Source organism: Callithrix jacchus, chromosome 16, assembly GCF_049354715.1.
Source record: "Callithrix jacchus isolate 240 chromosome 16, calJac240_pri, whole genome shotgun sequence".
NCBI lineage: Eukaryota > Metazoa > Chordata > Mammalia > Primates > Cebidae > Callithrix > Callithrix jacchus.
In genome coordinates, this window is record NC_133517.1 from 21,988,229 (window position 1) to 22,000,190 (window position 11,962).

The following is an 11,962-nucleotide window of genomic DNA, read 5'->3' on the forward strand; positions in this document are numbered from 1 at the left end:
TTCTCTAAGGAATCTCTCTTGTTAATTCCCTGTGACTTCCTCAAGAGCAAATCTGAAGACTTCCTATATCTCTTACTTCACTCCCACTCCTTCCCCTCCGACTATGTATTCCCTCCCTTCTCCCCGAGACCCCCCCCACCCCCCCCCCGCCAGCACCTCCTTACTTGGGAGATCTTTGTGATCATGGCAGCTATGTCTCTGCCACCTTCTTTTCTCTGACTAACCATTAACTGCAATAGTAATCAAGTGAAAAGTTGGATTTTTAAAAATTTTTTAAAGTCATTCTAGAGTAGCTAGTACTAAAAATTGTGATTTTAAAAATTCTGATACATAAACTTCCTGCTATAATTTTCCAGAATGTTTAGATAGTGCTAAGAAAACTTTCAAAGATAAAATAGGAAACATATATTATGCTTACTATGTGCCAGTAACGTATTACCTTTTAAAAAGTTATTTGACATTGGACAATGCCCCAGCCACTCAAAACCCCACAGTTTACTATCCCCAGCCCAAGCCCCTTTGTCTTGTCACATCCCTAATATTTATCATTCTTTGTTTAAAAAGGTACATAAGCTTTTGGACCTAATGTCTTTGGGTCTTCGTTTTTCTTATAAAGACTGCCATGCACATATAAATATTAAATAAGATGTGTATGCCATTGTGCCCGGCTCACATTTATTCTTTTACCAAATATTTATTTCATTTGTACTATATGACAGTCATTGTTCTAGAGCTGAAGATACAGCAGGAAGCCAAGCAGACACAAATCTCTATCTTGGTGGAGCACACATTCTGGAAGGGCAAACAGACAATAAGAAGACAATAAATAATATATACAGTAGGCTCTACAGTCATGGACTTTCTTTTTTAAGTTGTTATTTTCCCCCAAATCTGGTAAACACAACACGAAAGAATACATTGATATCTGTAAAAATGGCTGTGTCCTGGGGACAATGAGGCTTTGCATTTGTAGTGCACGGGTGGGGAACAGCCATGCTGGCCCAAGATCCCCCAACCTGCCAACTCAAGGACGAACTCACTGAGTTGGGTAGGGTGACCTTCCTGTTCCCTCCATCTCTATTATGCTCTACTCTGCCCTGCTCCCTAGCCCTATACCACTTCACAGACTCTAGTCTGGCAAATCTACTCTGCTTAAGCCATTCTCCAGCAGGATTGAAGGCCTATCTGAAATCGAATACCTCTGTTAAAATTAAACATAAAATAACCAGATCGAAAAGACATTTTAGGTCATCTTAATCTTCTTCCCGCTCTTTGTAAAGCCAGGAGTTGGTGAGGGGACTTTATCTACGAACTTAGTGACTGACTTCTTAAAGCAACTGCGGTGGAACTAGCTCTCTCTACAGAACCGCGGGCTTCAGTGGCGTCTTCCTAACCGGGCTTGCAGGCCGGGGGCGTTCTCGTCCGGAGAGCTCTAGGGGCCTTCCCTTCACCCCGCGGGAGTTGGACTGGCAGCGCCGGTAAGGCCTCCCGGGGTCAAAGTGCAACACTGCAGAAATCCAAACTGCTTGCATCCGCGGTTTGAGGACGCCAGAGGAGATCAATGATTTCTGGTTTACCTCGGGCGACAAAAACGGGAGCCGAGCATGCAATCTTTTGATCCACGGTCAGACTCGTTACCCATTGCGCCACTGGTACCTCACGCGAAATCTACTGGCGGTTGGATTACAGCGTGTTGAGAACACACTCGGCAACCACTTTAAAGGACAATGCAGGCTGGTAAAGTACGACAAGAGGCGACAGTGGAGTCGCAGGGTCTCGGCACCGCCGGCCCCAGACACTCGGGTTCACTGCCTCTCCCAGCTCAGTCAGGCACGCGAGCCAGGGCGCGCTGTCTTTCTGCGCACGCGTAGACCACACAGGCCGGCTCTGGGGCGCTGCGCTCCTCGGATTACGCATGCTCAGTGCAATCTCCGCCTGCCTGGACTGGCCCTTAGGTTTTTCTGTGTTGTACTTCAAGAGACGCAGGCGCAATTACGCGTCCCTTCGATAGCTCAGCTGGTAGAGCGGAGGACTGTAGCTACTTCCTCGGCAGAAGACATCCTTAGGTCGCTGGTTCGATTCCGGCTCGAAGGAGACGAGCGTAGGTTTTTGCAGCTTCCGATGACTTATGGCCCTTTCTTTGGGTTCCTTCAATGACACATTGCATTTCAACGAGCAGTGGGAAAGTTTAGCGCTTTCTCCACTTTTTGGGCCTCCTAGCCTGCGCGGGAATTATTTTTTGCGATTCCCCCGCTCGGGGACCTGTTCGGGCAGGTTCCCAGCGCAGCTGTGGGTCTGCGCTCGGCTGAGCGACTGCCGGGTCACGGCTTCTGTGTGTTCCTAGTCCGTCTTTGTCATTGCCCGGGTCCCCGAGTCATACAGGAGGCAGCGCCGGCTCCAGGGGGCCAGGCCGGACCTTCTCCTCAGAGCCACTGGCAGCTTCTGCCATCCGAGGGCTCGCAGCGGCTGCAGTGAGGAGGTGGGAGGTCCGCGGGAAGGGGTATCTGGGCTCCCGGAACCTAGGAATAGAAGAGAGAACACAATACTAAAAACGTGAAGCCTAAAATTGACACAATATTATGAGAGAAGGCGGCACCCAGGGTATTTCGTCCTCTCCCTTCGATAGCTCAGCTGGTAGAGCGGAGGACTGTAGGTGCACGCCCGTGGCCATCCTTAGGTCGCTGGTTCGATTCCGGCTCGAAGGAGAGATACCTTTATTTTGTTGCCTTGGACAAAAGAAATCTGTCTTCAGCGCTCAATGCTCTGACCCTTCTCTAGAGGAACAGATAACCAGCCGTGCCCAGCGGTGGGGGATTAGCTCAAATGGTAGAGCGCTCGCTTAGCATGCGAGAGGTAGCGGGATCGATACCCGCATCCTCCAGTTTTCTTCCTTGTCCTGTACGGTTTTTCTTTCGATTCTCTAAGCTCAAACTAGAGCTGAAAAGGCAAGTGAAGGGAAGGGTGAGCTCCACGTTACCTCTCTAAAACGTCCCACACAAGGAATGGTGGACACTAGCAGTTTATCCTTCTAGCTCTAAATTTCTAGACCCATTTAATTGGGAAATTCACGAAACTGGTTATTTTTGCTTCAAAAATGGCGACAGATTGCCGTCACTCCGAATCCTTTATGATTTGTAATAAGATGTCTACATTTCCAGGGACTCACCTGAGGCTAAGCTGCCCATAGTTCGGGGAGACCCACAGGGAAAACAAGACAAGAAACAGAGAACTTGGAAACGGACGCTGATTACTTTGAACGTTTGCTCAGCCGAGGAACTGTTCGGCTTCATCTCAAGTCCGCATGGCAGGCTGCCTGGCTCTGGGCAGATATGAGGTGGATAGGATAAAGCAAAAGGTGGCCCTGGAGAAGTGAGTGGATAAACTCCCTGGACACAGGGGCTGCTTTTGGAGGAGGTTCTAACATCATTGTCCTCCAGGGAAGTAACTGTGGAGAGTTAACTAGAAACTAGCGCTGAGAGAGTATTAATTGGATAAAAGTTCTATCTAGGGCAGCCCTTGAGAGTAATTTTGTTAAGCAAAGACAAGACAAAAACAAAACGAATAAAATCCTAACACACATTTACACACTCACTAAAGGATTCAGAGGTTGAACAGAACACAAACACTTTTCTGGAAATAAAATCTCTCTACCCTAATTTTTCTAGAAAAAAAAAAAAGCTGTTGAAGCCACCCCACTTCTCACAAGACAAAACACAAATCTTCCACACAAAGGCAGAAATACAGTATCATCTTTTGTGAGGACTGCATTAAATAAATGACATTTCTTTAGGGTCCTAGGCTACCTGTATGCTTTTGTTACCAGTGTATACAACATGCTATGGTTTACTGCTATCTTTCATTTTCTAGGGTGGTCCATTTTTGCGTTTTATTATTTTTGTTTTTTAATTGAATGTATTGTAAATCACTTGAAATATAACATCATGATGTTTATTAAAACATATTTACAAAGTAAGAAAAAGAATGCCTTTATCAGATGACATCGCAGTTTCTAGTTTGGGATTATGGGTTTTCTAGCTGGCTGAGGGGAAGAACTGGCAGTGAAACTTTAAGTGACTGAAAGAGCAAGAAGTAAGTAATAAGTCAAAGGAATAGGAAGGAATGCACCCAAAACCCAGTGGAGGACACATGTTTGGGGGAGGTGACCCGGGCCAGAATTCAAGCAGCATCTCAGAGTCAGCAACCAAAAGCTGGGAATGGAATTCATGTACAAAGCTCAAAGGTACAAATCAGGTAGCAGTACTGCATGGTGGTTAGTCAGGCAGGCTGTGAAACCTGATGGCCTTTCTTGGCTTTGCTACTTCTAGCTGCATGACCACACAGGTTGCTTGACATCTCAATGCTTCATTGTCTTTGTTCTTCAAACAGGGATATAATAATAATGCCTACTTTTAATTAAGGTATAACATGTAAAGGCCTTAGTACAGTGCCTGGCACTTAGTAACCATGCAATAAGCATTAGCTGTTATCAGTGTGCAAGGAAGGAAGAAACATAAACATAAAGTGTTACTTCCCTGGCAAACTGCAGAGATTTGGACACATTTCAGCACCTAGAGACCTGGCAAGCATAGCATCATATGGGGAAGGCCTGGGGGAATTATTCTAAGGGTTGGTATATGCATTTACATAAATATATATGGAAGTGCTTAGAAAGAGGTGCTTGAAAGTAGAAAGATCTACTGTGTAAGGAAAGTAGGAAGAACAATTCTAAAAACACAGTATGATGGTTAGATATATTATGGTGTGGCCATGTAATGAAATATATATAGCCCTCGAAATTGTGTTTGTTAAGAACCTGTATTGACATGGGAAATGTTAACAATCAAATGCTAAGCAAATAAAGTAGATATAGAGCAATATAAACAATAAGCAATATAAACAAGCACAAGTTATTTATAGAAAAGACTAGAAACAGGCCGGCATGGTGGCTTATGCCTGTAATCCCAGCACTTTGAGAGGCCAAGGCAGATAGATCCCTTGAACTCAGGAGTTTGAGACCAGCCTGGGCAAATGGTGAAACCCTGTCTACAAAAAATACGAAAATTAGCTGTGTGTGGCAGCATGTCCCTGTGATCCCAGCTGCTCAGAAGGGTGAGGTGGGAGAATCTCTTGAACCTGGGAGGTGGAGGCTGCAGTGAGAGGTGATTGCACCACTGCACTCCAGCTTGGGCAACAAAGGGAGACCCTGTCTAAGAATAAATAAATAAAAAGACTGGAAACATGCACAAATGTTAACAGTAGTGATCTTTGGTAATATGATTACTGTGGTATTTTTTTCCTTAAGATTTTAATTATTTTCTAAGTTTTCTGAAATAAACATTGTTTTAAAATTGGAAATATGGATGACTTTAAAAAAATTAACAGCTCACATCTACCCAGCACTTCCTACAAGCCAGTTACAGCTCTAGGTACTTTACATGTTGTAACTTATTTCTCTCATAAAAAGAACACCAGGCCCAGATGGCTTCAGTAGTGAATTCTACCAAACAGTTAAGAAAGAAAAAAAATACGCACATTTTTCCAAAAAAAAAAAAAAAATTGGTGAAAAGGGAGTACTTTCCAACTCATTCTGTGAAGTCTCTTTCCAACTCATTCTATGAGTATTTTCCAATTCATTCTATGAAGATACCAAAATCGGGCAAAGACATTGCAGAAAAAGAAAACTGCAGACCAATATAGCTTATGAATATAGATGCAAAATTCTCAACAAAATTGTAGCCAAGTAAATCCAACAAAATATAAAAAGGAAAATACATCATGACTAAGTGAGATTTATCTCAGAATACAAGACTGGCTTAACATTCAAATTAGTAACATTAAACAGATTAAAGAAAAAAAATCATGTGATCATCTCAGCAGATGCAGAAAAAGCATTTGACCAAATTCAGCATCCATTCCTGCCCTTTGATACTGTCAGCAAATTGGCGGGCAAGGGATCTTATTCAACCTGATACAGGACATCAGTGAGACACATGCACCTTACATTATATTTAATATTAAAGAACAGTGCTTTCCACCTAAGATCAAGACCAAGGCAACGGTGTTCATTCTGAGTTTTCAGCTCTCACCAGGGCAATAAAGCAAAGGAAATGAAGTAAAAGACCTCCATATAGGAAAGGAAGAGGGAAAAGTATCTCTATGTGCACATCTCACTTGAAAAATATTGGTTACAAGTTGAAATTATAATATTTTAGATGTTCTGGGGTTAAGTAAAATATAATATTATCTTTTCAAATTAGTTTTTAGATGTTTTAAATGTGCCTACTACACAATTTAAAATCATGTATATGGTTCATATTTGTCACATACATCTATTTCTTTGGATAGTGCAAGTCAAAGAAATAAGCAAGGGCCAGATCACATCAGGTCTTGGGACCACAGTGATGATTAATGTATAAATGTATACACACACACACACACGCACACACACTGTAAGTTCTAGGGTACATGTGCAGAACGTGCAGGTTTGTTACATAGATATACATGTGCCATGGTGGTTTACTGCATCCATCACCCCGTCATCTACATTAGTTATTTCTCCTAATGATATCCCTTCCCTAGCCCCTCACCCCCCAACAGGCCTCTGTGTGTGATGTTCTCCTCCCTGTGTCCATGTGTTCTCATTGTTCAACACTCAGTCATGAGTGAGAACATGCGGTGTTTGGTTTTCTGTTCTTGTGTTAGTTTGCTGGGAATGATGGTTTCCAGCTTTATCCATGTCCCTGCAAAGGACATGAACTCATCCTTTTTTATGGCTGCATAGTATTCCACAGTGTATATGTGCCACATTTTCTTTAGAGGATTAATGTCTTTATCCCAGAGGTGATGTGGTCATTAATGGGATTTAAATAAGGAGTGACTTGTAAGAAGTGGATTGCAGAAGGGCAAGAGTGAATTAGAGAAATCAGTTGGGAGGCTGGGGTGGAGGGGAAGTGGGGAGTGGATATGGGGGTGAAGGTAGAGCCAAGGTGTGGGGTTCAGACATGGGCCATTGGGAAGACCTTGGACTAAAGTATTTGCTACTTTTTGCGACTGTTGCTGTTTATTTCTGGCACATGTATAATGAGTATTTCTTATTTCCAAGAAGTGTTCCGAGGAAAGCAAAATATGTTCATTTTCTACCATTTCCTCAGAGATCTTAATGACAAAGTAAAATTTATAAACAACTGATTTGAAGGAGTAATTATTAAATGAGCAAAAGATTTCAAGCAGAAGTTTGCAAATCATCTAATGAAAGAAATGCCACAGTGTTTGCTGCTGTTAAGTGCTTTTCAAGTTCATTTCTCTTTGATTTTAGATTTTATAAGATGTTTCTTTTCATTAAAAATTTAAAAATCACATATCCAAGCTACCTATTGACAGGTAGACTGCTAAATAGAAAAGACTGATGACACAGAGGGAAAACATTAAGTATTTTGTAGATGTCATGAGTCAAGTCCTCAGTGCAAGGGGATGGCAAGAATCTTTGTATGAAAAGAATTTAAGGTTATATTTTTTGGAATAACTTTTAAAGTTGTTACATGGAAGAAAATTTCTAAGCCAAATAATGGTTAGAAAGTGCTTTATCTGGGCTCATCCTGAGCTTTAGGATACCAAAGGAAATAACATTATGTCTTCTGTCATCAGATGGGTTATATCTGGCAAGACTGGTAGCAGAGCCTGGTGCTTGAACATCAGCTCATTGAAATCCCAAATGAAGTGTGGCCCTGTCTCCACTGGTCAGGAGTGGTGTTCTCACTAAAAAAGGAGTGGATGGATGAATGGATGGGTAGATGCATGCATGCATGAATATTGCAGGAAGAATTAACAACCTTACTGGCTTAGTTTAAGAGGACCTGGTCTGCACAAGATTAAGTGTTGACCTTTGTTTTGGCATGGGATTAAAATAATTTTCAGATTTAATTGGTGCTGGAGTTGACCTGAAAGTCTTGGTCCACTGGTGCCCTAGTGCTCCAGCCCAACCAAACTCCCTTCTTCAGCAATCACCAACTATCTGCCTCCACATCCACATCATCAGATGTTCTTTCCCTGTTTTAATTCTTCAGTCAGCCACCCCCTTTCTCACTTCCAGTGGACAAAAGAAAGTAAGAATTAGTCTTCCTTTTTACCTTAGAGGCTGAGCCAGGAGCAAGAGCAGTTTTCTGACTCCTCTTGTTTTCTCTTTCACCGGGACTGCACTCTCTCTGTCTCACTGTTTTGCTTCAAACCCTATCTGTTTTTTATTTCCTTTTAGCTCTGCTCTCCATCTAACCATACATTCCCTGTTTTGTTTCATAAACGAATGGCTCCTTAAACTAAGCCTGGATTATTTTCAAGTACTTGGATTTCCAATTGCCTGCACCAAAGAGACAAAAGAGAACATGGGTCAATGAAATGCCAAGGATGTTCTGGAATCTTCAGGATTCCTTGGGATTTTCTAATGTCTCCTGTTCTCAGAATGCTCTGATCTATTTTGACAGTTACAATGAAGAATTGGTGCTGCTCTTCTGACCATTCTGGAGCCAGTGGGGATTCATATCACTCTAGCCAGAGAGTACAAAATCACCAAAAGATGGTGACCCAGTTCTTGTTGGTCAATTCTTCATATGCATTTGAATTTGTCCCCAATATTATTTTATATCTCATGGTCTAGGGCTGGTTGTCCAGTATGATAACCACTATCCACATGTGGCCATTTAAATATTAATTTAATTTAATACAGTTTAAAATTTAGTTTCACAGCTGCACTATGCACATTCCAAGTACTCAAGAACCACATGTGGCTAGAGGTTGGACACCACAGATATAGAATATTTCCATCATCAGCGGAAATTCTTATGGACAGTGCCCCTCTAAAGCCTGGGTGTGGTGCAGCTTAGTGGGTGAGGTCATGGGCTCTGTATTCAAAAGATGTGTCTCTCAGTCTGCATCACAACTTAGCAGCCACATGACTCAGGGCAACTACTTAACTTGCTTAGCTACAATTGACTCAGTGGAGATAATTATACCTGAGACGGGGCGCTATGATATGAAGTGATGGGTACTCAGGGCATATTTATCATATTTGTTGTGATGATATAGTAGTGAAAATAATTTTAGCATCCTTTTTTCTACCTTCCTTAGATGAAAAACACACTGAGTTCTTATTGTGTAATAAAGATCTTAGCTGGCCTTTGTCCCAAGTCCCTGAGTGGGAGCCTCTAAATCCTTAGAATTTCCCAAGTGACAGACATACCTTTGTTATTCATCATGGGCCCTGATAGTTTATGCTAATGAGAGCACTGAGGATGGGGGCTGGCCATGTCAGAAAGACCAACCATGAGATGAGAATCTTGGGGCTTTGAGCCACATGATGTCAGTCCAACCTCCAGGGAGGCAAGGAGAAGCTGAAGATTGAGAGCAGTCACATGGCTAGTGATTCCATCAATCATGCCTACATAATGAAACCCCCATAAGAACTCTGGACACAGAGGCTCAGTTGAGCTTCCCTGGTTAACAGCACTCTGTTACACATTCTTGTGCCAGGAGGGTGATGTCTCCTGACTCCACTGGGAGATGGCATGGAAATTCACATTTGGGATACCCTGCAACCTTGCCCTACACATTTCTTTTTTTGGCCAGTCTTAATTTATATTCTTTTTTACTCTAATAAAACCGTAATTATAAATATAATGTTTTCCTGAGTACTGTGAGTCATTCTACCAAAACTAAGGAGGTAGTGGGGAACTCCCAAATTTGTAGCCAGTTGCTCAGAAGTGCAGGACCTGGGAACCCCAGAGTTTGTTGCTTGTGTCTGAAATGAGTAAAGACCGTGCCCTTTACTTGTGAAATTTGGCCTAACTTCAGGTAAGTCGTGTCAGAGTTTCCATTGCAGATCTACATCTCATTCCTGGGTCCTGGCCCCTGAAAAAGCCTAGTTCCATTTGGCCTGGCTGCTACAGCTTGGAAGAGGTCAAAAGCCTTCTCTTTCTGTTGTTACCCTTCAGCATCACATCCAGTATTGGATGCACACTCAGGTTCCTAGGGACCCATCTCATTTACCCAGACATATCTGGGAGACTGGACCACTTTAAAGGAGGGGAGGGTGTCTTATGTTTCCCTGAAACTTACAAAACTAAACTTTTGCCTAACCACCTTGGGCACCTGTTCTCAGGATCTCATGGGGCTGTCGCAGGTTAAGGTCCTCATATCTGTCTCAGAGTAAATCTTTTCCAATATTTTACAGAGTTTTACTCTTTTTCATTGACATTCATCAACTGGACTCTTAGTCTTGTGGGATTCATGCTGGTTTCCTGTGTAGCCTCCAGGGACAGTTCTAAGAAAAAGTAAAAGGCAGAGAGCAAGAAAGAACAGAGAGAAAGAAAAGAGAGAGGAAGACAAAGATCAGCTCTGTAATCCCAGAGCTTTGGGAGGCCAAGGCAGGAGGTTGGTTGGAAGCCAGGAGTTTAAGACCAGCCTGAGCAACATAGCAAGACTCTTGGCTCTGAAAAAAATTTAAAAAATAAAAAAATTAGCTTGGCATGTTGGTGCACACCTGTAGTCCCAGCTACTCAGGAGCCTGAGGCAGGAGGATTGCTTGAGCTCAGGAGTTTGAGGTTTCAGTGAGCTATGATTATGCCACTGCACCCCAGTTTGGGCAACAGAGTGACCCTCTGTCTCTTAAAAAAAATACTGTTTCAGAGTTGTTTTTTCCTACAAATACTGCTAAGTTAGGTTATGGACCCCACTCAGTTATAGATGACAGAACTGAAATCCTGCTAGGTGAGGTCACTTTCCAAGACCACAAAGCGAGGTAGATGTAGAAGCTGAGAGAAAGCCTGCCTGTCTCTGACTCACTCTGCAGCCTCTCACTGTATCATCGGTCACTCAGGCTCAGGCATCTGAGTCATCTCTGTGGATTCTACTTTCATAGCAGCCCCAGGGATCATTTCATCCTTCCTTCCCAACTGGCATCACCTGTGCCAGGGATTCATGACCTCTCACCTGGACTATTGGCAACAGCCTCTGATCTGGTTTTTAGCTAGTCACATTCATGCTAATCTAACCCAATCATCACTGCAAGATCAATCTAACTAGCCACTGCTCTCATGGAAGTGTCTCAGTGAGAAACTTAATGACTTCCTGCTGCTTAATTTATTAAGTGTTAAAAACTCTTAAGCACAATATCATGGCCAGCCAATGCTTGAGCAGCATACCCACACTCCAGCTCAAGCCACTGTGGCCCCGAGATCCCCTGCACACCTATGCATGCCCACGTTGCTGCTTCTGTGCCTTCCCTTGGAAAGCCCCAGCCATGCATCACCTAACTACACATCTATCCCTCTGAGATTCTCGGTGCAGCAGTTCAAACACTACCCCTACCCATGAAGCCCTTCTGATTCCTCCAACCCTGAAATGCTGTAGCTGTTGTGAAAGGAAAATAAATCTTGGGACCCCAAAATCATTAAGCCAAAGGGAAAAGTCAAGCTGGGAACTGCGTCAGGCAAACCTGCCTCCCACATTATTCCTAAATAAGATAGCTACAATGATTAAAGAGCTGCATACCTTCCTAACAATTTGCACACTGGGAAATTCCTTACGGGTCCCAACATCTTTACCCTAAAACAGTTTTATTGAATTTTACCCTGACAGCTTATCTTCACAGATATGGGACAAAGGACAGAACTCTAAGTAAGTCATCTCTCTGCTCACCTGAGACGAATGCATATCTGATTGCTTCCTCTGATGTAGAAATGCAGACTCGCTGAGCTAAAGGAAGACATAAATGACTATTATTCCTCTACCCACTACCCAGCCCCCACATGTAAATTATGTATTTGGTGAATGGCTGATCAAAGACACAAAAGAATGCAACCATTTGTCTCTTATCTATTCACAACTTAAAAATTTTTTTCTCTGTCCCCAATATCCACCTTTTCCCTTTAAATATTAAAGCCTTCGAAATCATCTTTGGAGAAAGGCACAG

General features: G+C 42.8%; 1 long non-coding RNA gene and 3 other non-coding genes across 4 annotated transcripts; 3 read left to right on the forward strand and 1 right to left on the reverse strand.

Moving 5' to 3' along the window:
- Positions 1 to 661: 661 nt before the first annotated feature.
- LOC144579832 (uncharacterized) lies at positions 662 to 1,861 on the reverse strand. The gene is made up of 2 exons (XR_013528262.1): positions 1,578 to 1,861; positions 662 to 792 (listed from the first exon to the last, which is right to left on the reverse strand). It is a non-coding gene; the product is annotated as an uncharacterized LOC144579832 (long non-coding RNA).
- A 140-nt stretch (positions 1,862 to 2,001) lies between these two features.
- Positions 2,002 to 2,094, forward strand: TRNAY-GUA (transfer RNA tyrosine (anticodon GUA)). Its single transcript has 2 exons — positions 2,002 to 2,038; positions 2,059 to 2,094. It is a non-coding gene; the product is annotated as a tRNA-Tyr (tRNA).
- Positions 2,095 to 2,616: 522 nt separating this feature from the next.
- TRNAY-GUA (transfer RNA tyrosine (anticodon GUA)) lies at positions 2,617 to 2,705 on the forward strand. The gene is given in 2 exon segments: positions 2,617 to 2,653; positions 2,670 to 2,705. It is a non-coding gene; the product is annotated as a tRNA-Tyr (tRNA).
- Positions 2,706 to 2,808: 103 nt separating this feature from the next.
- Positions 2,809 to 2,881, forward strand: TRNAA-AGC (transfer RNA alanine (anticodon AGC)). The gene has a single exon. It is a non-coding gene; the product is annotated as a tRNA-Ala (tRNA).
- Positions 2,882 to 11,962: the final 9,081 nt, after the last annotated feature.